The 25,708-nt window shown below is 38.2% G+C and overlaps 1 long non-coding RNA gene across 1 annotated transcript; it reads right to left on the bottom strand.

Annotated features, from left to right (window-relative positions):
• Positions 1-6,080: 6,080 nt before the first annotated feature.
• Positions 6,081-25,071, bottom strand: LOC116557601. The gene is made up of 3 exons (XR_004271595.1): positions 25,060-25,071; positions 22,791-22,795; positions 6,081-6,329 (listed from the first exon to the last, which is right to left on the bottom strand). It is a non-coding gene; the product is annotated as an uncharacterized LOC116557601 (long non-coding RNA).
• Positions 25,072-25,708: the final 637 nt, after the last annotated feature.

Genomic DNA, 25,708 nt, shown 5'->3' on the forward strand with positions numbered 1-25,708 from the left:
GAGATTTATGCTTTAACAAGGTTCTGTTTTGATGTGTTTCCACAATTTCTTTCAAGATTTAGAGCTCCTTTTAGCAGTTCTTGTAGTGCTGGCTTGGTAGTGGTGACTTCTCTCATCATTTGTTTGCCTGAAAAAGACTGTATCTTTCCTTCATTTATGAAGTTTAGTTTTGCTGGGTACAAAATTCTTAGCTGATAATTGTTTTGTTTAAGGAGGCTGAAGATAGGACCCCAGTCCCTTCTAGCTTGTAAGGTTTCTGCTGATATATCTGCTGTTAATCTAATACATTTTTATTTATAGGTTATCTGGTGCTTTTGCCTCTTAGCTCTTAAAATTCTTTACTTTGTTTTGACTTTAGATAACCAGATGACAATGTGCCTAGGTGTGCCTAGATGATGCTCTTTTTGTGACAAATTTCTCAGGTGTTTTGATCTTCTTATATTTGGATGTCTAGTTCTCTAGCAAGGCCAGGGAAATTTTCCTTGATTATTGCCCTAATTATATTTTCCAAACTTTTAGATTTCTCCTCTGCCTCAGGAGCACCAATTATTCTTAGGTTTGGTCATTTAACATACTCCCAAACTTCTTGGAGGCTTTATTTATTTTTTTAACATTCTTTTTTTCTTTGTCTTTGTTGGATTGAATTAATTGAAAATCCTTGTCTTCATGCTCTGAAGTTCTTTATTCTGCTGTTTAATTCTATTGCTGAGACTTTCCAGTACATTTTGCCTTTCTCTAAGTGTGTCCTTTATTTCCTGAAGTTGTGATTGTTTTTTATACATGCTATCTATTTCACTGAAAATTTCTCCCCTTATATTTTGTACTTTTTAAAAAATTTCCATAAATTGACTTCCCCTATCTCTGGTACCTCTTTGATTAGCTTAGTACTTGACATTCTGAACCCTTTTTCAGGTAAATCAGGGATTTCTTCTGGGTTTGGATCCATTGCTTGTGAGCTAATGTGATTTTGGGTGGTATTAAAGAACATTGTTTTGTCCTATTACCAGAATTATTTTTCTGGTTTCTTCTCCTTTGGGTAGACTATGTCAGAGGGAGAAGCTGGGGCTCAGGCCTGCCAGGAAATTTGCAAATTTCCTCTTTTGTTCCATAAGGGTGTTCCCTTGATATAGTACTCTCCCCCTTTTCATAACCTGTGGCTTTCTAAAAGCCAAACTGTAGTGATTGTTATTTCTCTTCTGGATCTAGCCACCTAGCAGGGCTACCAGGCTCTGGGCTGATACTGGGGGTTGTCTGTACAGACTCCTGTGATATGACTCATCTTCAGGTCTCTCAGCTTTGGGTAACAGCACAGTATTTGGGCTATCGCCCAAGTCCTGCAGGAGCAATCCACTTCCTTCAGAGGGTCTGTGGATTCTCTAGGCTTTTCTGATATATTTCTGTAGTAGTTCTGGAGCAAAAGTTTATGATGTGAGTCTCCACATACTGCTTTGTTTGTCTGAGCTGGAGCTGCAAGCTAGTCCTTCTTCCTAGCTACCATCTTCTCCTAAGCTTCAATAGAGTTCTAGAGATCAAAAGTCCAAAGGTGTCTCACAGATAAGGTGTTGGTAGGATGTGTCCCTTCTGGAGGCTTTAGTAGAGAATTCTTTTCTTTCCCTTTTCTGGCTGTTAGACACCATCTGCCTGCCCTGGCTCATGGCCTTTCCACCTTCAGGGCCAGCAATGACAATGGAGCATCTCAGGCCACATCCTTCTGACACGTCTTTTTTTTTTTTTTTTTAATTTTCTTATGTTCCTTCCTGCACACTGAAGTTGCTGTTATTTTAGATTTTTTGTTTTTTGAATGAGGTCTTCTCACTCTGTCACACCATGGCTGGAGTGATTAATAGCTGACTCTGGGTACACTGCCTGAGTTAGCCCTGCTTTGAATCACCATTAGTCCATAAGGCTCTTGGATTGGGCTTCATCAGAATGATGGCATGATTACATAGCTCTTTCACAATTCACCAAAACTTACAATCGTGGCATGAGGCAAAGAGGAAGCAAGGCACCTTTCTTACAAGTTGGCAGGAAGGAGGTGTCCGGAAGTTCTTTAATTACATCTCATTTGTCAATTTTTGATTTTGTTGCAATATCTTTTGGTGTCTTTGTAATAAAATATTTGCCTGTTCCTATGTCCAGGATGGTATTGCCTAGTTGTCTTCCAGATTTTTTTTTTTTATAGTTTTAGGTTTTACATATAATTCTTTAATTCATCTTGAGCTGAGTTTTGTGTATGTGTAAGGAAGGGGTTCAGCTTTAGTCTTCTGCATATGGCTAGTCAGTTATTCCAGCATTATCTATGTAATAGGGAGTCTTTTCCCCTTGCTTGTTTTTGTCAACTTTGTTGAAGCAAATGGTCATAGATGTATAGCCTTATTTCTGTTCTATTGGTCTATGTGCCTATTTTTGTGCCAGTGCCATGCTGTTTGGATTATTGTAGCCCTATAGTAAAGTTTGAAGAAATATAACATGGTGCCTCCAGCTGTGTTCTTTTTGCTTAGGATTCCTTTGTCTATTTTGGCTTTTTTTTTTCTACCATGTTAATTTTTACATATTTTTTTTTCTAGATCTGTGAAGAATGACATTGGTAGTTTGATAGGAATAGTATTGAATCTGTAAATTGCTTTGGACAGTATGGCCATTTTAATGATATTTGTCCTTCCTATCTATGAGCATGGGATGTTTTTCCTTTTGTTTGTAGTGTTTTATAAATCTCATTGTATAAATCTTTCACCTCCCTGGTTAGCCATATCCCTAGGTATTTTATTCTTTCTGTGGCAATTGTAAATGGGATTGTCCTCCTGATTTGGCTGTTGGCTTGGCTGTTTTTGGTGTATAAAAATGCTAGTAATTTTTGTAGATTGATTTTGTATCTTGAAACTTTGTTGAAGTTGTTTATCAGCAGAAAGAGCCTTTGAGCCAAGACTATGGGGTTTTCTAGATATAAGATGACATTGTCTTTACATAGCGATAATTTGACTTCTTCTTTTCATATTTGTATGCCCTTTATTTTTTTTCTCTTGCCTGATTGCTTTGGCCTGGAACTTCTAATACTACGTTGAATAGGAGTGGTGAGAGAGGACATTATTTCTTCTGCCAGTTTTCAAGGGGAATGCTTCCAGCTTTTGCCCATTCAGTATGATGTTAGCCGTGGTCTTATTATAGATGGCTTTTATTATTTTGAGGTATGTTCCTTTAATACCTAGTTTATTGAGAGTTTTCAACATGAAGGGGTATTGAATTTTATTGAAGGCCTTTTTTTGCATCTATTGAGATAATCATGTGGTTTTAGCCTTTAGTTCTATTTGTGTGATGAATCACATTTATTGATTTGTGTATGTTGAGCCAACCTTGCATCTTGGGCATAAAGTCTACTTGATCATTGTGGATTTGCTTTTTGATGTGCTGCTGGATTAAGTTTGCCAGCATTTTATTGAGGATTTTGCATCAATGTTCATCAAAGATATTGGGCTGAAGTTTTCTTTGTGTTTCTTTGCCAGGTTTTGGTATCAGGAAGATGCTGGCCTCATAGAATGAGTTAGAGAGGAGTCCTTCCTCCTTAATTTTTTGGAATAGTTACAGTAGGAATGGTAGCAGCTCTTCTTTGAACATCTGGTAGATTTCAGCTGTGAATCCATCAGGTCCTGGGCTTTTGTTTTGTTTTGTTTTGTCTTGTTGGTAAACTACTTGTTACTGATTTGGTTTTAAATCTGTCATTGGTCTCTTTAGGGAATCAGTTTCTCCCTGGTTCAGTTTTGAGAGGGTGTATGTGTCCAAAAATTTATCTATCTCTTCTAGGTTTTATAGTTTGTGTGCATAGAGGTGTTCACAGTACTTTTTGATGATTGTTTAAATTTCTGTGGGATCAGTGGTAACATTTTCTTCACTATTTCTCATTGTGTTTAAAAATCTTCTTTATTATTCTAGCAAGTGGCCTATCTATCTATCTTTCTTTTTTTCCAAAAAAAAAAAAAAAAAAAAAAAAAAAAACAAAACAAAGCTGCTGGATTCTTCAGTTTGGATTCCATTTTCTTCAGTTTGGATTTTATTATGGTTATTTCTTGTGTTCTGCTAGCTCTTCCTAATATTGGTCATGATGTTAGGTTGTTAATTTGAGATCTTTCTAACTTTTTGACGTGTATTTAGTGCTATGAATTTCTCTTAACACTGTTTTAGCTGTGTCCCAGAGATTCTGATATATTGTATCTTTTTTCTTATCAGTTTCAAAGAAAATCTTAATTTCTGCTTTCATTTCATTATTTACCCAAAAGTCACTCAGGAGCATGTTGTTTAATTTCCCTGTAGTTGCATGGTTTGAGCAAGTTTTTTACTCTCTACTTTTATTTTTATTGTGCTGTGTGGTCTGAAAGTGTGTTCAGCACGATTTGTTTTGCATTTGCTGAGGATTGTTTTATGTCCAATTACTTGGTTGTTTTGAGTGTGTTCCATGTGGTGAGGAGATAAATATATATTCTGTTTTTGTTTTTTTTTTTCTGGGTGAGAGTTCTGTAGAGGTCTATCAGATTTATTTGGTCCAATGTTGAACTGAGGTCCTGAATATCTTTGTTAATTTTCTGCCTTGATGATCTCTCTGATATTGTCAATGGAGTGTTGAAGTCTCCCACTATTATTGTGTGGGAGTCTAAGTCTCTTTGTAGGTCTCTAAGAACTTGCTTTATAAATCTGGGTGTGCCCATGTTGGATGCACATATATTTAAGATGGTTAGGTCCTCTTGTTGAATTGAACCCTTTGCCATTAAGTAATGCCCTTTTTTGTCTTTTTTGATCTTCATTTGCTTGAAGTCTGCTTTGTCTGAAATTAGGATTTCAACAGATGCTTTATTCTGTTTTTCATTTGCTTGATAAATTTTCCCCCATCCCATTACTTTGAGCCTCTGGGTGCCATTACATGTGAGATAGGTCTCTTGAAGACAGTAAATCATTGGGTTTTACATTTTTTTCCAGCTTGCTGCTCTGTGGTTTTGAACTGGGGCATTTAGGCTGGGCATGGTATCTCATTCCTATAATCCTAGTACTTTGGGAGGCGGAGGCAAGAGTTTGAGACAATCTGGCCAGCATGGTGAAACCTCATTTCTATTAAAAATACAAAAATTAGCCAGGTGTGGTGATGTGCACCTGTAGTCCCAGCTACTTGGGAGGCTGAGTCATGAGAAGTGCTTGAACTCAGGTGATGGAGGCTGCAGTGAACCAAGATTATGCTACTGCACTCCACCCTGGGTGTCAGAGTGAGACTCTGTCTCAAAAAAAAGTTGGGGCATTTAGCCCATTTACATTCAAGGTTGTTATTGATATGTGTGGATTTGATCCTGTCATTGTGTTGTTAGCTGATTATTATGCTGGCTTCCTTGTGTGGCTGCTTTACAGTAACACTGGTCTGTGTGTTTGTGTGTTTTTGTATTAGCTGGTAACAGTCTTTCCTTTCTATATTTAGTGCTCCTTTCAAGATCTCTTGTAAGACAGTTCTGGTGGTAATGAACTCCCTAAACTTTTGCTTATGTGAAAAGGATCTTATTTCTCCTTCATTTAGGAAGCTTAATTTGGCTGGATGTGAAATTATTGACTGAAGATTTTTTCTTTAGGAATATTGAATATAGGCCCTTATTCTCTTCTGGCTCGTAGGGTTTCAGCTAAGAGGTCCACTGTTAGCCTGTTGAGGTTCCCTTTGTAGGTGATCTGCTCTTTCTCTCTAGTTGCTTTGGACATTCTTTCATTTCAACCTTGGAAAATTTGATGATGATGTGTCTTGGGGATGATCTTCTTGTGTAGAATCTTGCAGTTTTCTGTGTTTCCTAAAACTGCTGGCTTCTCTAGCAAGGTTGGCAAAGTTTTCATGGACAATATCCTAAAATATGTTTTCCAAGTTGTTTTCTTTCTTCCCCTCCCTTTCAGGGGTATCAATAATTCACAGATTTGGCCTTTTTAACATAATCATATATTTCTAGGAGATTCTGTTCATTCCTTTTAATTTTTTCTTTATTTTTGTCTGTCTTATTTCAGAGAGCCAGTCTTCAAGTTCTGAAATTCTTTATTCATCTTGGTCTATTCTGCTGTTAATGCTTATTAATATTCTGCTGTTAATACTCATGATTGCATTGTGAAATTCTTATATTGGATTACAAAGTTCTGTCAGCTCCATTAGGTTCTTTTTTATAGTGACTATTTCATCCTTCAGCTCCTGTATCACTTTATTGTGATTATTAGTTCTTGGATTGGGTTTTGCCATCCTTTTGAATCTCATGACCTTTGTTCCTATCCATATTCTGAATTCTATTTCTGTAATTTCAGCCAGCTCAGCCTTATTAAGAACCCTTTCTGGAGAACTGATGTGGTTGTTTGAGGACATATGTCACTCTGGCCACTTGAATTACTGTAGTTCCTGTGAGGGTTCTTTATCTTTTAGTGTGGGTGTTTCTTTAGCTGCAGTGTAGAGTATAGTCAATACACTTCTTTTCTGGATGTTTTCACAGGGCCAAGGCTTTGTGCAGGGTCTTTATTGTCTTTCTTATCTCTTATTGTCTTTATTGTCTTTGATTTCAGAGAGGGATATGTTAGTGAGGCATTTCTCATGTTGAAGCTTTGAGGTGTGATCTATTAGGCAGCACTTATGTGTATTGATTAGCTGATAGACTTTTGCTCAGTTGTGTGGTTCCCTTATGTTTTCTCATGCTTGCAACCATGTTATCCCTCAATACTCTGAAAGTGTAAGTTCCTCTTCCCCTTGATTGCTGGCTGTAGATCATGGCTTGGTACTCCCAGTTGCCCATGCAGCTCTGGGGCAATCTGAGTGTTTATGTTTCTTACCCAATTTTGAGGCAGAAGAGGAAGGGACCTTAGTTGTAGCTGTGGCCAAGGGTCTTTTGTTTGTCTCCTGAGGGAGACAACCCAAAGAGATGCAAGTCAGTAATTATCCAGTATCATCAGCTCAGGCTAGAGGGTCTGTGCTGTGGGCCCAAACTGGCGGTTCCCTGACTGGTGATGAGAAGTGGGGGGCTGGAAGGTGGGGCCCATGGAAAACAAACTGGCCTTCTCTCCTTGGGTCAACTGCAGCTTGTTGGAGGTGTGAATAAGGAACTTAAGGTCTCTGCTCCTTTATTAGTCCGAGGGTGGCAAGGGTACTTCCACTGCAGAGGCAGTGGTAGAGAGGCTTTCAGTTGCCTTGGGTGGTGGAGGGGGCTCTGTCTAGGGAGTTGCAGAGCTGCTACTGGCTCAGCACTCTGGTGGAGGTTGGATGGAGGCCCAGGGCTGGACACCCTGCCCATTAGGAGATACAGTCTGGCCACTTTTCTGTAGGGTTGCTATGATATGCTGTGGGCCCATTCCAGTCCCTAGTCACCTCAGGTTTTCCATTACCTGGAGGTATCAACAGTGAAGGCTGGGAAATAACTAAGATGGTTGCTTGCACCTCTCTCTGGGAGCTTTGTCCCAAGGAGGTACAGACTTGTTACTGGCCCAGACATATTTGTAGGAGATGGCTGGAGACCCCAGTTGAAAGGTCCCACCCAGTAGGGAGAAACAGGATCAGGGACCCACTTAAAAAAGCAGTGTGGCCACTTTTTCATAGAGCAGCTGTGCTGTGCTGTGCTGGGGGTCTACTTCAGCCCCCTCTCCAAAGCTCAAAGGCCAGAGTAGCTAAGTCACCCAACAGCAAAAGTGGCAACCCACCCCTCTCTCTGGGAGTTCTGCCCAGCGGAGGTTTCAAATCTCTGTGAGCCAGAGAACACCTGTGGTGGTGGCTGAAGACCCTGGTTGGGCGGTCCTGTCCAGTGAGGAGGAACAGGATTGGGAACCTGCTTCAAAAAGCAGTCTGGCTATGTTTTTAAGGATGCAACTGTGATGTGGATGGGGATTGCTTCTGTCCCTGGTCAGCTCAGACTCTTAAAAAGCCCAAAGGCTGGAACAAGCTTTGCTCTTTCACCCAAACAGCAAAAATGGTGGCCTGCCCCTTTCCACTTGGAACTCTGCCTCAGGGATGTCTAACACTACTACCCATGGCTGGCTAGAATTCCAATCTAATGGGTCTTATCCTGTGGGTTCATGGAAGCAGGGCCTGGAGACTGTCACTGCTTAGCCCCCTGGATTCTGTCTTTCCTAGGGGTATGTGCCAGGGTCTAACCTGCCACTTTGCCAGAGTTGCAGCTACTTTTGCTGGGAAGGCTGGTTATCTAAGGCTCTCGGGTCTCCATTTGTGCCTGAGTGGCTGTTCTGCCCAGATTCCATATAGCTCTGTGTGTCAGACTGCAGGTCCTGGTGGGGTAGGTTCATGAGGAGAATCTCCTGACCCAAGGGTTGCAAAGACCTGTGGGAGAAGCATGGGTTCCCAGGGTCTCACATTCATTCACTGCTTCCCTAGGCAGGGGAGGTTCCCCTGGCTCTGTGTTGCTCCTGGGTGTGCTATCATCCTGCCTTGCTTTTCTCTGTTCTCTATGCTTTGAGTTGTTTCCTTGATTAGTCTCAATGCGTGTACCTGGAGATTTCAATTGAAGGTGCCGTATTTACTCACCCTTTCTTTCTCTTCATGACAGATGCACACACTAGCTGTTTTTAGTCTGCCATATTGGCCCTAAAGTCTTAAATATTTTCTAATTCTCCTTTGGATTTATTTTTCAATCCATTGATTGTTTAAGAGTGTGCCATGACATTTCTAGACATTTTTGAATTTTCCAGTTTTCTTTCTATCATTAATTTCTAACTTCATCCCATTGTGGCTGGAGAAGATACTTTATATGATATATACATCTTTTTACCAAGCTATTGAGACTTAATTTGTGCTCCATCATATGGTCTATCCTGGAAAATGTCCCATGCACCCTTGAGAAGAATGTGAATTCTGTTGTTGGGTTAGAGTATTCTAAATGTCTGTTAGATCTCATTCCTCCTTTATGGTGTTACTCAAGTCATCTATTTTCTTATTTATCTTCTGTCTGGTTGTTCTATTGCTGAGAGTGGGATACTGAAGTTACCCACTGTTATTTCTCCCTCCATTTCTGCCCATTTTTGCTTTATATGTCTTGATGGTCTGTTATTAGGTGTGTAAATGTAAATGTTATAATCTTATATCTTCTTGCTGTATTGAACCTCTTATTAATACATAATGCCTTTCTTTGTTTCTCAAACAATTTTGGTTTAAAATGTACTTTTTCTGACATTCATATAGCCACCTCTGCTTTCTTTTAGTTACTAAATGCATGGAATATCTTTTTCCATCCCTTTATTTTCAACTTCCATGTGTGTATCTGGATCTAAAGTGAGTCTCTTGCAGTTGGCATATAGTTAGAATCATATTTTAAAATCTATTCTACCAATCTCTGTATTTTGCTTGAAGAGTTTAATTTATTTACATTAAAGTAATTAACTGATAAGGACGGACTTACTTCTGTTATTTTGCTATTTGTTTTCTGCATGCCTCATAGCTGTTTTTTGCTCCTCATTTCCTGTATTATTGTGTCCATTTGTGTTTTTGATTTTTTTATAGTGAAATGTTCTAATTTCCTTTTGGGTATAACTTTATTTTTAAATTTTATTTTATATATATTTATTAAATGTCTATTTTTCATTTCAGCACACTTTGTGTCAATTATTTTTTCAAATCCTTCCAGGCCACATTGTTACCAGGCTCTGAATTATTTGCTACATTTCCCATGGTGTGAGAAGAGACAGTATTAGAAAGGCAAAGCCAGAGTGACAAGGTTCTGTACCATCTGGGGTAGGCTAGATTTTAAGCAAAACTAATCAAAACCAGGTAACACTATAACATAGTTATTAGTAACACATACTATTAACTATATGTGACTCTAATACTGCCTTCATTGCCTTATGATGCTGCTTCTTCAAGAGTTTAACCTTTGTGTTGCCGTCTCTTTGTCCAGAGTCACTTCTTATGGGAAGCCACTTTTAGTTCCTGAGATAGTAGTCAGAAATGGCCATGCGCTTGGAAAAATGTTATAATGTTCCAACCCTACAACACTCTGCACAAGTGAAAAGGAGAATTAATTTAATAAATACTTTTTATTTTCTATTTGCCAAACAAATTTGGTGCTGGGAATACAGAGATCAATGAGTCACAGCCTTCATCCCGGCAGGGCTCAAGAAAGTTGGAAAGGCAGGAAATGTAATAGATGCTGTAACAGAGAACATTGTGTTCCCGGAGCAGAGAGTGGAATTTCCTTAGTTGGGAAGCAGAAGGTGTTCTAGGAAGAGGGAACAGCTTCAGCAAAGGCAGAAAGGTAAGGATGTGCATTGGATATCCATTGGAGAAGCCAGAATCAAGGTGGCAAATGTTGGAGGGAGACAGGGATTGGGAGAGGTAAAACAAGATAAAGTCAATTGACATCAACTATTTGTTTAGACTAAACATAAGCAAATTCTATTATCAAGCAAATATAACTTGCTCTGAAGGAAGAACAAAGCCCACAGCTGTTGTTTTTCACCTTATCAACTCCTAGTCACATAAACTCATAAACTCCAATCAAAAGACAAGTAGTCTGGTGGTTTTTTGAACTGTGTACATATAGTCAAGGATAACAGTCTTTAAAAATCTTTCATAAATGTATTCTCTTTCCATTGCTTCTGTATGCAATTAAGAAATACTCATTGTATATACTTGCCAAGATGCTGAATATAATCTCCTTATTCAACATGACTCTGCAATCTTAAAGTAATAACCCAGGCTAATAAGTGTACTGAAAATACTCCTAATCACATATCAGTTTGGCCAAACTGAATCCTTAAAGGTCAAAAATTCAATTAAAATTAGATACAGCCAGCCCAATTGTCTTTGCAAAATGGCAAGTTTGTAATGCGTCTAGGAATACTATTTAAAAATTAGGAAATAAATCATTTTGAACTAGATTAATAATGAGAATGATCATATTTAAATTTACTGGGGAGCATATTTTTCAAACTGAGGAACTCCACTGGGGAAGTATACCTTATTTATTTTTTTCTCTAGGCATTATTAATTTAATAGTTGATATATCTGACAAGTAACTTTAACTTTTGCCAGCTGATGTACATTGGAACATTTTCTTTCTAATTATGCCAGCCTCACTGTAACCCCTTGACATGTGGTGTCTACAGACACTCTGCTAAAACAGTTAATGTCTATAGCACATGGGTTTTGAACTCTGGCTATCTTTTCCCAGAGTCCATGACACTAGCTTTTGCCCACTATGTTGCCTGTACTGCTTTAGAGTTGATCTCATTAATGTTCTGGATGTTTGGTGGAAGAAATATCTCTGGGTACCACTAACTATGTATTCCTATGTTGTAAGCATTATTTCAGAATCAAATCAAGTCACTGTAAAACTCATTATCTCTACTTCATTGTTCTTATTTTTTGTCAATATACTATAATAGGTCTATGATATAACATTTTTACCAAATAGCTATTATGGCATAATTTATTGTGGTATTTGGTGTTCCATATTTAAAAGACTCTGAGAGATTTATTTCTTTTACAATTTAGTGTATCTCTCAGGGAAAGTGGTATGTTTCCTTAAATAAGATGGAAGCTATTTAATTCAGCATATTTACCTCTTCTCCCTTTTTTTATTTTATTTTTTGATTGTCAGAGAACTCAGAGCTAATTTTGGGGCTCAATTGTACTAACTTTATAATCTAGTCTAATTACCCACATTTCCCTTTAAAGTTTGGCTTTTATTCTTCTTGTGTTTTAATTTGTAAAAATTATTTCATATTGTTCATTTATTGTAAATAGCCTGAAACATGTGAACATGCACACATGTGTGCACACATATACACAGACACACACACACAGACACACACACACACACACACACACACACACACACACATTCTCTGACAACAAAAAATAAATTGTTGAATTAAGTAGCTTCCACCTGATAAAATAAAACATATAACTTTTCCAGGAGAAATACACTGAACTATAAAAGAATGAAATCACTCAGTCTTTTAAATATGAAACATTAAATACCACAATAATGTTTGGGGTTGTGTCATGGACTCTGGGTCCAGAGAGCCTGAGTTCAAAACCCATGTGCTATGGACATTAGGGTTAGTGTGTGTGTGTGTGTGTGTGTGTGTGTGTGCTGGACCAAATCTTCATTATCTGTTTCCTATGTGATTTCAATAATTTGGTAACATTTTCCCCTGACTCCTGACATTATCCCTCTCTAATTTATACACAAAACACAGTTTATAGAACAACTCTGATTGTATTATTCTGCTCTTCAAAACTCTTCATAACTTCATTGTTACTAACACAAATACATCCTACTTAGCCCATCACTTAAGGTATTACATAATTGGATTTAACTTAACTTTTTAGGCTTTTTTCCCTCTAGTCTTCCTCAGAAATTTATAATTTCACCCAGCTTAACTACCTATGTCCAATCCAATTGTCCCAGCCAGAACTCTGAATATCAGTTAATTTTTCCCCTTCTTTTATTGTCATCCCATCCCCATCCAATTCATCAACTAGGATCTTCCTCTTTAAATGCCTCACAAATACATCCACTTACCTCCATTTTCATTGCTAACACGTGTGCTACTACTTCAGTAGTCTTCCAATAGGAAGACTATTCCTACTACATAGGAATCATAATGAGCTTCTAAAATATAAACAGCACCATCCTACTTCTGTTAAAAGACAAACTTTAGACAAATTAAACTTAGCAGAGTTTATTTGAGCAAAAAATGATTCATGAATCAGGCAGCCCTTAGAACCAGAAGAGGTTCAGAGAGTTCCACTCAGCAATGTGGGCAGGCAGTATTTACTCACAGAAAAACTGATGTACAGAAAAAGGGATGTATAGAAATAGCCTGATTGGTTATAGTTCAGCTTTGCCTTATTTGGGCATGATGGGATAAGGCATTTGCCTTATATGGACACAGTCTGATCAGTTGGCAGCCTGTGATTGGCTAAAGCTTTATTGATGGGATTGTCTGATACTCAGCTGCTTGTCACAAGAATATACTCTTAGTTGCAGTTTGTTTTTTGTTTCTTTTCTTTTTTGAGACAGGGTCTTGCTCTGTCACCCAGGCTGGAGTGCAGTGGTGCAATCATGGCTCACTGCAAACTCTGCCTCCCAGGCTCAAGCAATCCTCTCACCTCAGCCTCCTGAGTAGCTGGGACCACAGGCACATGGCACCATGCCCAGCTAATTATTTTGTATTTTTGGTAGAAACAGGGTTTCACCAAGTTGCCCAGGCTGGTCTCGACCTCCTGAGCTCAAGCAAGCCACCTGCCTTGGCCTCCCAAAGTGCTGGGATTACAGGTGTGAGCCACTGCACCTGTCTTAGTTGCTGTTCATTTATATACTACGTCTGGTTGCAGTTTACTACACAGGGAATTAAAATATGGAGTCAACTTTAGGCCAAGCTTAATTTAACTTAAAATTACCCTACTTAAAACTTTAAGTGACTTAAATAGAATCCAACAAAATGGAAAATTATTACCATGGCCTTTACAGCCATACACAATTTGGCCCCTGCTTACTTCTTCAAGCTCATTTCATGCTCCTGTCTTCCCATTTACTTTACTTTAGCCATACCAGCCTATTATCAGTTCTTGAACACAATAATCTCTGTCCTATCCAGTAGACTTTGATCACAGTTATACGTCTGGCTAGTATATACATCTTCCTTCACAGTTACACATCTTCCTTCTCTCTGCATAGCTAGTCTTTTCTCATTCAGTTCTCAAGGTAAATGTCTGCTTCACAAAGGCAGAAAGATCATTACATCTAAACTGGCTACCTTCTAAATTTCTTACCACAGTACCAAGTTTGTGATTCCTTTATGTTCATCATATGGAATGATGAACATGGAATCTTATGTCCTTTAAGTTGTATTCAAGTATTATTTGTTTACTTGTAACTGTATCTTTTATTTGATTATACAGCCATGCATTGCTTAATGACGGGGACATGTTCTCAGAAATGTGTCATTAAGCGAATTTGTTCTTGTGTGAATATGATAGAGTGCGCTTACCCAAACCTAGATGTTATAGTCTGCTACACACCTTGGCTGTGTTGTGTAGCCTACTGCTCCTAGGCTACAAACCTGTACAGCATGTTACTGTACTGAATACTGTAGGCAGTTGCAGCATGATAGTAAGTAATTGTGTATGTAAACAAATCTAAACACAGAAAAGGTATAGTAAAATACAGCATTATAATCTTATGATACCTTATATGGTACCTTATACCATTGTTGACTGAAACATTGTTATGCAGCACATGACTGTAAACTCCTTAAGGAAAGGACACATGCCAACTTTGCTCTTTTTTTTTAAATATATATTTTATTGCGTTTTAGGTTTTGGGGTACATGTGAAGAACATGCAGGATTTTTGCATAGGTACATACATGGCAATGTGGTCTGCTGCCTTCCTCCCCATCACCTACATCTGGCATCTCTCCCCATGTTATCCCTCCCCAACTCCCCACCCCCTGCTGTCTCTCCCCTAGTCCCTCACCCCCATAGACCTCAGTGTGTGATGCTCCCCCCCTGTGTCCATGTGTTCTCATTGTTCAACACTTGCCTATGAGTGAGAACATGTGGTGTTTGATTTTCTGTTCTTGTGTCAATTTGCTGAGAATGATGGTTTCCAGGTTCATCCATGTTCCTACAAAGGACACAAACTCATTGTTTTTTTATGGCTGCTTAGTATTCCATGGTGTATATGTGCCACCCAACTTTGTTCTTTATACTCAGTTCCTAAAATAATACCAGATCATAGTAGGTAATTATATGTAACAAATATGTATTAGTTTGTTCTCACACTGCTATAAAGAACTGCCTAAGACTGGGTAACTTATAAAGAAAAGAGGTTTAATTCACTCACAGTTCCAAATGGCTGGGGAGGCCTCAGGAAACTTACAGTCATGGCAAAAAGGGAAGCAGACATGGCAGGCAGGCAGGTGAGAGAGAGAGTGCATGAAGAAACAACTGTCAAACACTTAATAAAATCATCAAATCTCATGAGAAATCATTCACTGTCGTGAGGACAGCATGGTGAAAACTGCCACCACGATCAAATTTCTTCCCACTAGGTCCCTTTCTTGACACATTGGTATTACAAAGATTATAATTTGAGATGAGATTTGGGTGGGGACACAGAGCCAAACCATGTCAAAATGTTATCAGAACAAATGAAGGAACATGTCCTATTTTTCCAGTTCTATTAAAAAATTGTTTCCCTTTTGTTTGGGATTATTTTGAGATCTTTTAAGTGGCCCCCTTCTCAATTTAACCAACATTGGAAAAAATATTTCTCTTTCTGTATACTGTTCTGTTGGATGCTCTTTGTGATTTAATCTAATTTCATAGGTGAGTTTAGAGAGTAGTCCTTGTCTTTATTCTGTCTTGGGTTGGTGTGATACTGCATTCACCCGAGAAGAATAAAGTAGAAGTTCAGAGAAACATTTCCTTTATTGAATAGTTACATCAAAATCAAAATAGAGTAATTCTGATAGACAAAAAAACTATGAAGAATTATTCCATCAAACCCATACAATAAGATTGAGCCACATTTGCTTAGAGATAATTCTCTTATTAAAGGTACAGAAACATCCCATCTTTGAAACAATAATAAAATACATACATAGATAAATTTCCTAAGATAGTATATGCTTAGTAATGAAATTAATAAACAGTACTTCTGGAGCTTCTACTCTGATCACTGTATTAATACGGAAGAGAATATATAAACTTTACCATTAATTATTACAGTTTTTTCATAGGTAGATTCCAGAGATGTTTAATTGCTCTGCAGTCATAGTTCATAACTGCAAAACAGATAGTTTTTACATGTTAACAACCATGTTTAAGGATAATTGATTCGTTGTAAAATCTTAGAGTTAAGCTCCATGATATTTTTAGTAGATTTATCTGAAATAAATTATGAGCTAGGAATAAGGAAAGGAAAATATTCCCAGATACCTTGTTAAGGACACTTGTGAAAGCTTCAGTAAAAAAGAGAATCAAGAAACCTGGGGAGACCTGGTTAAGGCTATTAGTGGGAAAGAGTTTTGTCCAATACCTTGGACATGAGGGAATCTGCCTATAAACCAGATGAAGAAAGGGTTGATTCCTGAGAGTCTTCTCTAAACTTTGACAATGGAAAAAGACAGTTTGTAACATAAGAATTTAAAAGAAATCATAGGTTCTTGTTTTGGGAGCTATCCGGCCCTATATAATTATAATTATCTTGAAAGTTTACGAAAAACCTGAAGCCACTACTGCACAAACTGTGGGGAAATCTGATATTTCAGACTAGATGCTTATTCTATAAACAGAGAATATAAAGGCCTACAGCCTTCCACTCTGCCTGTCTTAGACCATGAATCATTATTAGTAATATATAAAAATCACTCACAAAGCTATCCCAGTAATAGAGTTATCCTGGATGCAATTACCTGGATTAACAATTATATATAAAATAGTAATTTATTATTACATCTATATTAGCTACAAGAAGAATCAATAGCATTATGGGTTAATGGATTTTTAATTATAAGGAAGTAATTTAAGTAGGAGTTCAATCATTTCTCTTTCTTTCTTCTAGCCAACTAAAATTCAAGAGATTTATGATTAATTTGGTCAAAATTAGCATTTCCAGTAACTAGGAATTCAGAGAAAACTTTAAAAATGTATTGCCAATCTTTTTCCATTTTCTTCTATTTGGGTTCTTCCTTCATCTTTCTAGGGTAAGTTATCAGTTAGAAGAAGACTTCATAGGGGGTGGGGAAGTCTAATTATTTCTGATTTAAAAAATTTGTTCCAGTGGCATATTCATTTTAATTTTGTTCCTTTAACATTTTTTAGTATGTTCTAGGCATACAAAAGATAAAAATCATTTCAGTTACTTCATCCCTCCTAGTTGCATGAGATTTTAATACTTTGAGCCATGCAGTGCATAGCTGCTTTAAAATTTTGAGATTCATAGGTGACTAATACACACACACTTAGAATCAATTAGAGGTTATAAGAACTTAGATAATAAAACATAACACAAATATGGCAGGATGATAGACCCAATTTATAGTCTGGTTTCCATCATTTACTAGTTGTTTGATGCTGGACATATAACTAGCATCTAATTCACAGTGTGTGTATGTATGGTGTGTGTGTGTTTATCTATATTATAGAATTGTTATAATAAGAAACACATTGTGAAACACATAGTAGAGTACCTGAAATATAGTAGACGCCTAGTAAATTGCAGTCATGATTATATCATTATTGTTAACTTAAAAATCTAGTATTTAAATATTTTGGGGGAAACATGATACTCCACTTAGGGAATATCTCCAGGGAGGAGTTAGCTCTATATATGAAATTAGCTTACTCAACACTCAATTTCTATAAATGAAACCATATCCAGTGTATCTTTGCTTTTCTTTATTACATATCTAAGCCTGCAGCATTTGCCCATATTTTGTGAATACTGGCTTTGTGAGTTTAGATAACATAGTTAAGGCATAGCTAACTTTAAACAAACTAGGATTTAAAAAATGCCTTGAAAGTGAGACGAAAAAGATTTTAATATTAGCTTCTTGTATTTTCAGAAAGATCCTTGATGGAATTTTAGAATTGAAATGTGTGTTAGGAATAATTTTGCCAAAACTTTTATTCAGATGGTAAAACTGAAAAACAAAGGGATTTTTCTTTTTCTTTCTTTCTTTTTTGGATGGGATCTTGCTCTGTTGCCCAGGCTGGAGTGCAGTGGTACAATCTCAGCTCAATGAAGCCTTGACTTCCTGGGCTCAGGTTATCCTCCCACCTCAGTCTCCTGAGTAACTTGGACTATAGGTATATGCCAACCACGCCTGACTAGTTTTCTGTATGTTTAGTAGAGATGGGACTTTGCCACGTTGGCCAGGCTGGTCTCGAACTCCTGGGCTCAAGTGATACATCTGCCTTGGCCTCCCCAAGTGTTGGGATTACATGTGTAACCCACTGCACCCAGCCTATGAATGGATATTTCTAAGGTCACATAGCCAGTTATTAGCAGATCTAGAACTCTTGACATCTAATCAACTCTTTCTCATGGCTGGCTCTGCTTGGTTAGAAAACAATTTCACAGGAGAGGTGACATTTGAATTGGTCTTCAATAGCAAGCTTTTCTAAATGTTTAAAATGTGATTTCCCTTACAATATAGATTCTTGTTATACTTTTGGAGAACATTAACATTGGTGGTGAAGAAATGTGGGTAAGGCAGGATGAACCCATGCTTTACTCCCAGGCATACTGATGACTAATATATCTCAGAGTTCAGATAACTGCTGGGGTCTCATACTCACAGGGGAGCAGGTGTACATTGTATCAGCTGTAGGCCCAAGATGCATGTCTTGGGAAAATAGAGAAGCTTTCCCATTTAGTGTGAGAAAGAAACTCTTCTCTGTAATAACATAAATTCTTCAATGAAATGCTTATTTCTCATTATTTCAGTTGGGCCTGTTACTTGGTTTTGTGTTGCAGGGGAGTTGTTATGCTGAAGTGTTTAGTTCTTCGTCGAGAAGAGCACAAGGCAATGGTACTGACTCAAAGAGGCTGGGCATGCAAGGCTGTGAAGAATAATGAGAATAACAATAGTAATTTTTTATTGGGTGCTGACCAACTGCTAGACTTGGGCTATGTGCTTTATATGCCATAATTTGTTTGATTATCATGATAACCCTATAACATGAATGCTATTATTGACAATACTTTATTGACTAGGTAACTGAGGCTTTGAGAGACTAATTTAACCAAAGCTCACAGAGAGAGTACAGGTTCAGTCTTTCTTATCTGAGATGCTTGGGACCAGAAATATTTGGATTTCCATTTTTTTTCCAATTTTGAAATATTTGCATATATATAATGAGATATACTGGGGATAAGATCCAAGTATAAACACAAAATTTATTTATGTTTTATATATACTTTATACACAAAGGCTGAAGGTAATTTTATACAATATTTGCAATAAATTTGTGCATGCAGCAAAGTTGGTATACACTAAACCATCAGAAAGCAAAGGTATCATTATCCCAGAAACCCATGCGGACAGTTCATGGTTGTTTGGCATCACCATCATTCCTGACTCTGAATTTGTATGCTACCAATAAGCAATCATTTTCTTATACTTATCCACACATAAGTAAAAAATATGGTATACCATTAATACAGTGAAAAAATATGAGTGTTCCAGGTAACTAAGCAGCACAGTAGCATCACCAGAATGCCTGCATCATCTGATAAACAAGAGCAACAACAAACAATGGCAGGTTTTCTGTCTCCGCCTACAAGGCTGTGTTTTGATGGAAAGGTCGCTCACTGCATGCTATCTTTTGTGTGTGTGTGTGTGTGTGTGTGTGTGTGTGTGTGTGTGTGTGTGTGTGTATGTGTGTGTTTTAAATGAGAAGAAGCGTTAGAAGCAATTGAGGGACCAGGAAGTGGGATGAGGAGTCATGTTGCTGGATGGCTTTTTAAGTATGTTAATGGTTTCCTTCTTAGTCATTTGTCTCATTAACAATAGATTTTTGTCTTAGAAGTCTCTCTTTGATTTTCTAAACTTTGATTCATATCTGTTCTGTTATGAATGTGTGTTGCTCTAGTCCTTTAATACACTCATCACACGTTTTCATCATGTTGTTTGCAGGCAATTTTTCTGCTGTGTTAACATCATCATCTTCATTGTCACTCTTAGGATCATCTTGATTCAGCACCATTTAGACGATTTCACCACAGGTCATTGAATGAGCAACTGAAGCCTCGTTATCCATGTTAAAAAATTCTTCAATATTCACTTCCTCCAACTTATTGGTGGACTGTGAAGGTATATTTTTTGCAAATGTAAGGAAGCCAGACATCATTTTTTTTCACTTAATATACAAGACCCTTCAAAGTCACTACCTTGTTCATTATCATCACTAAACACAGTCAGAGGCAAGAGATTGTGCCATGTGTGCACAGCTGTGGTTAGTCACTGAGTTCTAAGTGTTGGAAACAGCAAATACAGCATCCTTCATGCTGAACTCCTTTTGAAAACCTCTATACCCATGCCTCTGTTCACCGCTGCTAGCATTCTGTTCAAGGAAGAGTTTTTATATTTACTCTTAATTGATCTAAGGATAACCTGGTCATATGGCTGCTCATTGATTTGAAGTCACATTTAGGGGAAAGTACAAGGCATAGACCTTATTTTGATTGAGAATTTCAGCTGGAGGATGAGGAGAACAATTGTCAAAGAATAACAAAATCTTGTAGTTATCATCTGGTCCAGCTTCCCAGCAGTGAGCACAGCTGGTACAAAATGTTTGTGAAACCAATCAGAAAAGATACGCCTGGTGGTCCATGCCTTCTTGTTAGCATAAAAATAGACTAGTAAGAAATTCACTTCTTGAAAACAGTGAGGACACAAGCTTTTTTCTACCATAGCAACCTTACAGTATGTATGCCTACTGCTTTAGCACATCTCAGCACAGTCACGCTATCTTTGCATTCTTAATTCCTGCAGGGGCTGTCTCATCAGCTGTAGTCACTGCCTTTCTGGAGCAATAAAACCAAAACAATGGTGTTTCACCAGCCTCATAGACTTGTTCTGGTGTCAGATTTTCATCAACGATCACCTTGGCAAACTCATCAATGAATTTCTTCTTTGCTTTGTGATCAGCAGAAGTTTTCTCACCAGAAATCTTTAAAAATGTAATGCTTTATATTTTCTAAAATTTCAGTATACCTCTTGAATATTCATATCTCCCTTCAATTTTCATTTTGTTGTAAAATATTTTTGCTTGTTTCATGATTAGTATACCATGTGATTATGAAACATGTTCATTGTGATATTGATGGAACTACCCTTTCAAAACATGATTGAGATCTTCATTTTTAGCTTTATGCAGTGTTTTTCTGTTTAAAATTAACTTCTACTGATTGCTTCAATACAACTTCAACAATTTATCGTGTTTCCTCATGTCATATATAATGGTCATTTCCATACCATACTCTTCTGTAAGACGTTTCATGCTTAGACTGCTATCCAGTTTGTCTAACAGCTTGATTTTCTGTGTTATAGATAAACAAAAATGCTCCCTCTTTTTCCTATCACTGTTACTCATAGGGGTATCAGCAGGCCTTTGGACATTTTCTTTTTTTACACATAATTTCAACTATTAGTTTCAGGGGATACATGTGCAGGTTTGTTTACCTGGATATATTGTGTGATGCTAAGGTTTGTTTGATGAACAAATCTCCTTTTTGACATTTTCAACAATTTATATATACCACAGAGCAGAGGATAAGCAAAAAAAATCACAGTGAGTAATACATGTAGGAATTGGCCGTGTATGAGGCATCACAGGGAACCTGTCATTGATGTGGCCAGTCTATGCGTGTGCCATTTCATTACCCTCTGAGGGCATGTTTGCATGGGGAGAGACGGCATGCACAAAAAAAGATCGATCATAGCTGAAGGGGGCTAGGAAGGTCTTTTTTTCTTGGGATGCTGAATAAACTGTGTGTTGTGAGCCTGTGTTTTGACAGTGACCTGTCACACGACATCAAGTGTGGAATTTTGCACTTGTGTATATTGCAGTTCAAAAAGTTTCACATTTTGGGGCATTTCAGATTTCAGATTTTCAGATTAGGAATGCTCAATGTGTAGATGGAAATAGGATCTGTTTAAGATCAATTTATGCTTTACGACGTACATCTCCTCAGACTCTGGAACTACAGCAAAGCCTGTGCTATTATATTATCAATAATGATTTATCTTTGCATCAACAGCAGTTCTTGTCTCTGAAGCACAAAGTCTTCTGAATCTAGGTCACCTGATTTTTTTAGGTTTTAGAACTTTTAATTTGCATATTTTAAAAATTGTGCAATCCAATAGTTAATATCATTTGATCAACAAAAAAAGGCATTCTTATTAAACTACTTTTAACAACCTTCAGGACATTTTGTATCAATTTAGTTTTTACTTTAGATTCAGTGGTTTTATTCAGCTTCTTACATCACCAACATGTAAGTACTTTTTCTCCCCTGGCAACCAGACAGGTAGATGGGAGAAGCAGATGATGACTTTGTTGTCAGTAGTTCTTTTTTCATGCAGAAAGAGCAGCACAGTCATTTCAGTTTGATCCAAATTCTTTGCATCTCACAAAATAAAATAGCTAAAAGAAGAAAAATAAGAAGGCAATGCCTGTGGAATATGAAGTACATATTCATAGCTCACAGCTCATTATTATTCACCTGTTTTCTTCTTTAAGTTCGTTTCTTTTGAAGGCGGTGGATTTATCTCCTGTGTTTCTGCCTTTTTCAATCTCTGCTTATTGAGTGTCTTAATCTCAGCCATGTTCGGTTAGTCACACATGGTTGCAGAGAAAGACGAGCTAGGAGAGCAAGGCTGTGGAATCCTATCTGAGCAGTGGCCACTGCCAAGTCTTCTTTGGCTTGGCTTGCTTTCTTTCCTCCTTCCTTCCTTCCTTCCTTCCTTCCTTCCTTCCTTCCTTCCTTCCTTCCTTCCTTCCTTCCTTCCCTCATTTCTTTCTCTCTCTCTTTCTTTCTTTCTTTCTCTTTCTTTCTTTTTCTTTCTCTCTCTCTCTCTCTTTTCTTTTCTTTTTCTTTTCTTGTTTTTGAGACAGGGTCTCACTCTGTGGCCCAGTGACATGATCATGGCTCACTGCATCCTTGATCTCCTGGGCTCAAGTGATCTTCCTACCTCAGGATCCCGAGTAGCTGGGACCACAGGTGCATGCCACCATGCCAGCTTATTTTATTTATTTTATTTTATTGTGGAGACAGTGTCTTACTCTGTTTGTCAGGCTGGAGTGCAGTGGCATGATCTTGGCTCACTGCAGCCTTCATCTCCTGGGATCAAGTGGTCCTCCTACCTCAGTCTCCTGAGTAGTTAGGACACAGGCACATGCCCACATCCTACCATAGCTGGCTTTTTTTTTTTTTTTTTTTTTTTTTTGAGACAGGGTCTCACTATGTTGCCCAGACTGGTTTTGAACTCCTGGGCTCAAGTGATCCTACTGCCTTGGCCTCCTAAAATGCTGGAATTACAGGTATGAACCACTGCACCCAGCCAGCCTTCTTTGACCTTTGAGTACCTGCTCCTCAGCTGAGAAACTGGAAAGAATAGACATAAAAAATCTTAGTCAATTTAAGACAATGAGCTGTATTTACTGCCTTTCTTACTATTAAGTACTGACTCTGTACACAGTAAATGTGTAGGTCTACTCGTATAATGATCTCAGTCTTTTTTTTCTTAACAATTGCACATCTTTTCCTCATCAACTTCATACTTGGGATTTTTACCCAAATGACACTCTCAGCCACAAAGTCAAGGGCGTATGCTCATGTTTTCATTATGGACCACAACTAATCTAGGTTGGCACCTGACAGAGGAAAGAGAATTTGAAACATGGATCAAAAGCTAATCGGGAAAATATTACTCTCCCTCTTGGTAGTGCCAGGAACAATACCACCATTTCATTAGACGCCATGGCTAATGAAAACACAGCTAACAGGTCTTATGGTGCAGCCTCAGCAGTCCACTTGATTTGTTCCTGGATGAATAGGCAGAAAAAAATAGAGGAAAAGTGACAATGGAGGTACTAAATGCTAACCTCCCAGGTTTCTTAATGACTAAAACCCATACTCTTTGCCAAAGGTTTGTAAACAGTCATCACTATATTTAAATAAAGGCACAGTGCATGTGTAACACAGCTCTCCACTGAGAAAGACAATTTTTAGTGAGAAATTGCTTCAGACCTTCATGAATGGTGGTATTGCTCCTGGCACTACCAAGAGGGAGAGTAATATTTTCCCGATTAGATTTTGGTCCATGTTTCAAATTCTCTTTTCTCTGCCAGGTGCCAACCTAGATGAATATTCATCCAAGCTATTTATGCTTCTTTAATTTTCATGAAAAGGAGAGGAAAAAAACACATTTTCAAAGGCATTTGTACAAGACAGAGTATTTATATCCCAGCAATGAAACTGAATATTTGACATTCCTGCCTTTGAAAGTTGTGCGGCTTCCCTCCTGAGTGATTTGGCTTTCCTTCATCTTCCCTCTCTATTGTTTAAGATTGAATTTCATTCTATTGCATTTCATTTCCTTCATTATGCAGTGCAAGTTACCTTTCCAGCCATTACTAGCCTTGATTTTCCTTTGACTTATCTTAAGTTTTTTTTAACATGCTCTACAAAACAATTGATAGACTTGAGGTCCTTCTGTTTAAGGGTAAAGGACCTAGTAAAAGATTTTACTTGTTTGTTTCCCCTTCTCTTTCGAACATCAGTTCAGCTGAAGAGGGCACAAGCTAGAATATGTTGGGAAAGAATTTAGCATAGGAAGAATTGAATGAATATGCAGAACCACAGAGAGATTAAGAATAAGGAAATATCAGGTATGACAAAGGGTGGCCAGCCCTTTGTGCTTTTATATTCTCTTGTTTTAGATGACCAAAGTTTCGCTTGCCCCATTATACTTCTCTAACAAACTATTGCTCTGAAGAAATTGGCTGGGTCAGTGGCTCACACCTGTAATCCCAGCACTTTGGGAGGCTGAGGCAGGCGGATCACAAGGTCAGGAGATGGAGAACATTCTGGCCAACATGGTGAAACCCTGTCTCTACTAAAAATACAAAAATTAGCTGGATGTGGTAGTACATGCTGGTAGTCTCAGCTACTCAGGGGGTTGAGGCAGGATAATCACTTGAACCTGGAAGGAGGAGGTTGCAGTGAGCTGAGATTGCACCACTGCACTATAGCCTTGTGACAGAGTGAGACTCCATCTCAAAAAAAAAAAAAAAAAAAAAATGATGGTGGGTCATCCAAATCCATGCAATATCCTCAATTCTGTTTTTTTCTTTTTTTTTCTTTATGGCACTCTGAGCAGTTTCATTGTCCACTGAGTAAGCAAAGCCCAGCCCAGAGTCAGTGTCTATTCTTTTCAAGACCTGTTTGTAGCAGCCTGCCCCCCTGCCACCTGGGGCTACAAGTGTTACTCTCATTTGCTAGCAGTGTTCAGGAGCTTCCCATCAGAGAATCTGCCTCACAGCCATTGGTAGACCCTGTCTCTCTTGCTGAGAAACAGAACGATTTTTACTAGCATTATGTACCTGAGATGGTACGAAAAGATAATGTCTAGATTAAGCTCATCTCTGCACTGCTGCAGTGCCCCATATCCATTGTTTTCATGAACGCTCGTGGCCACGCCAAGGGAGCACACAGGGATATCTACTTGTTGATTCCAGTCACCTACCAAAACTGGAAGGGAGTTCTTCTAAGGGGCATTGACTTGGTCTTCTTTAATGTAGCCCTCAAATTTCCATAGGTTGGGAGGCTGAGGTGGGTGGATCACTTGTGGTCAGGAGTTTGAGACCAGTCTGGCCAACATGATAAAACCCTGTCTCTACTAAAATTACAAAAATTAGCCAGGTGTGGTGGTATGCACCTGTAATCTCAGCTACTTGGGAAGCCGAGGCAGGAGAATCTCTTGAACCTGGGAGGCAGAGGTTGCAGTGAGCAGAGATCATACCACTGCACTCCACTCTGGGTGACAGAGCAAGACTGTGTCAAAAAAAATTTCCACTGGGCCATGTTCCATCTGGTAATCCCTTTAATGGGCCAGGTTTCCATTGCCCTTCTGCCTAACCACATGGCCAAGCCTTGGTCACTGCCCAAAAGTCAGTAAAAACACAAACA

The sequence above is a fragment of the Sapajus apella genome, unplaced genomic scaffold (genome assembly GCF_009761245.1).
Source record: "Sapajus apella isolate SASKATOON/1434 unplaced genomic scaffold, GSC_monkey_1.0 scaffold19, whole genome shotgun sequence".
Classification (NCBI taxonomy): Eukaryota; Metazoa; Chordata; class Mammalia; order Primates; family Cebidae; genus Sapajus; species Sapajus apella.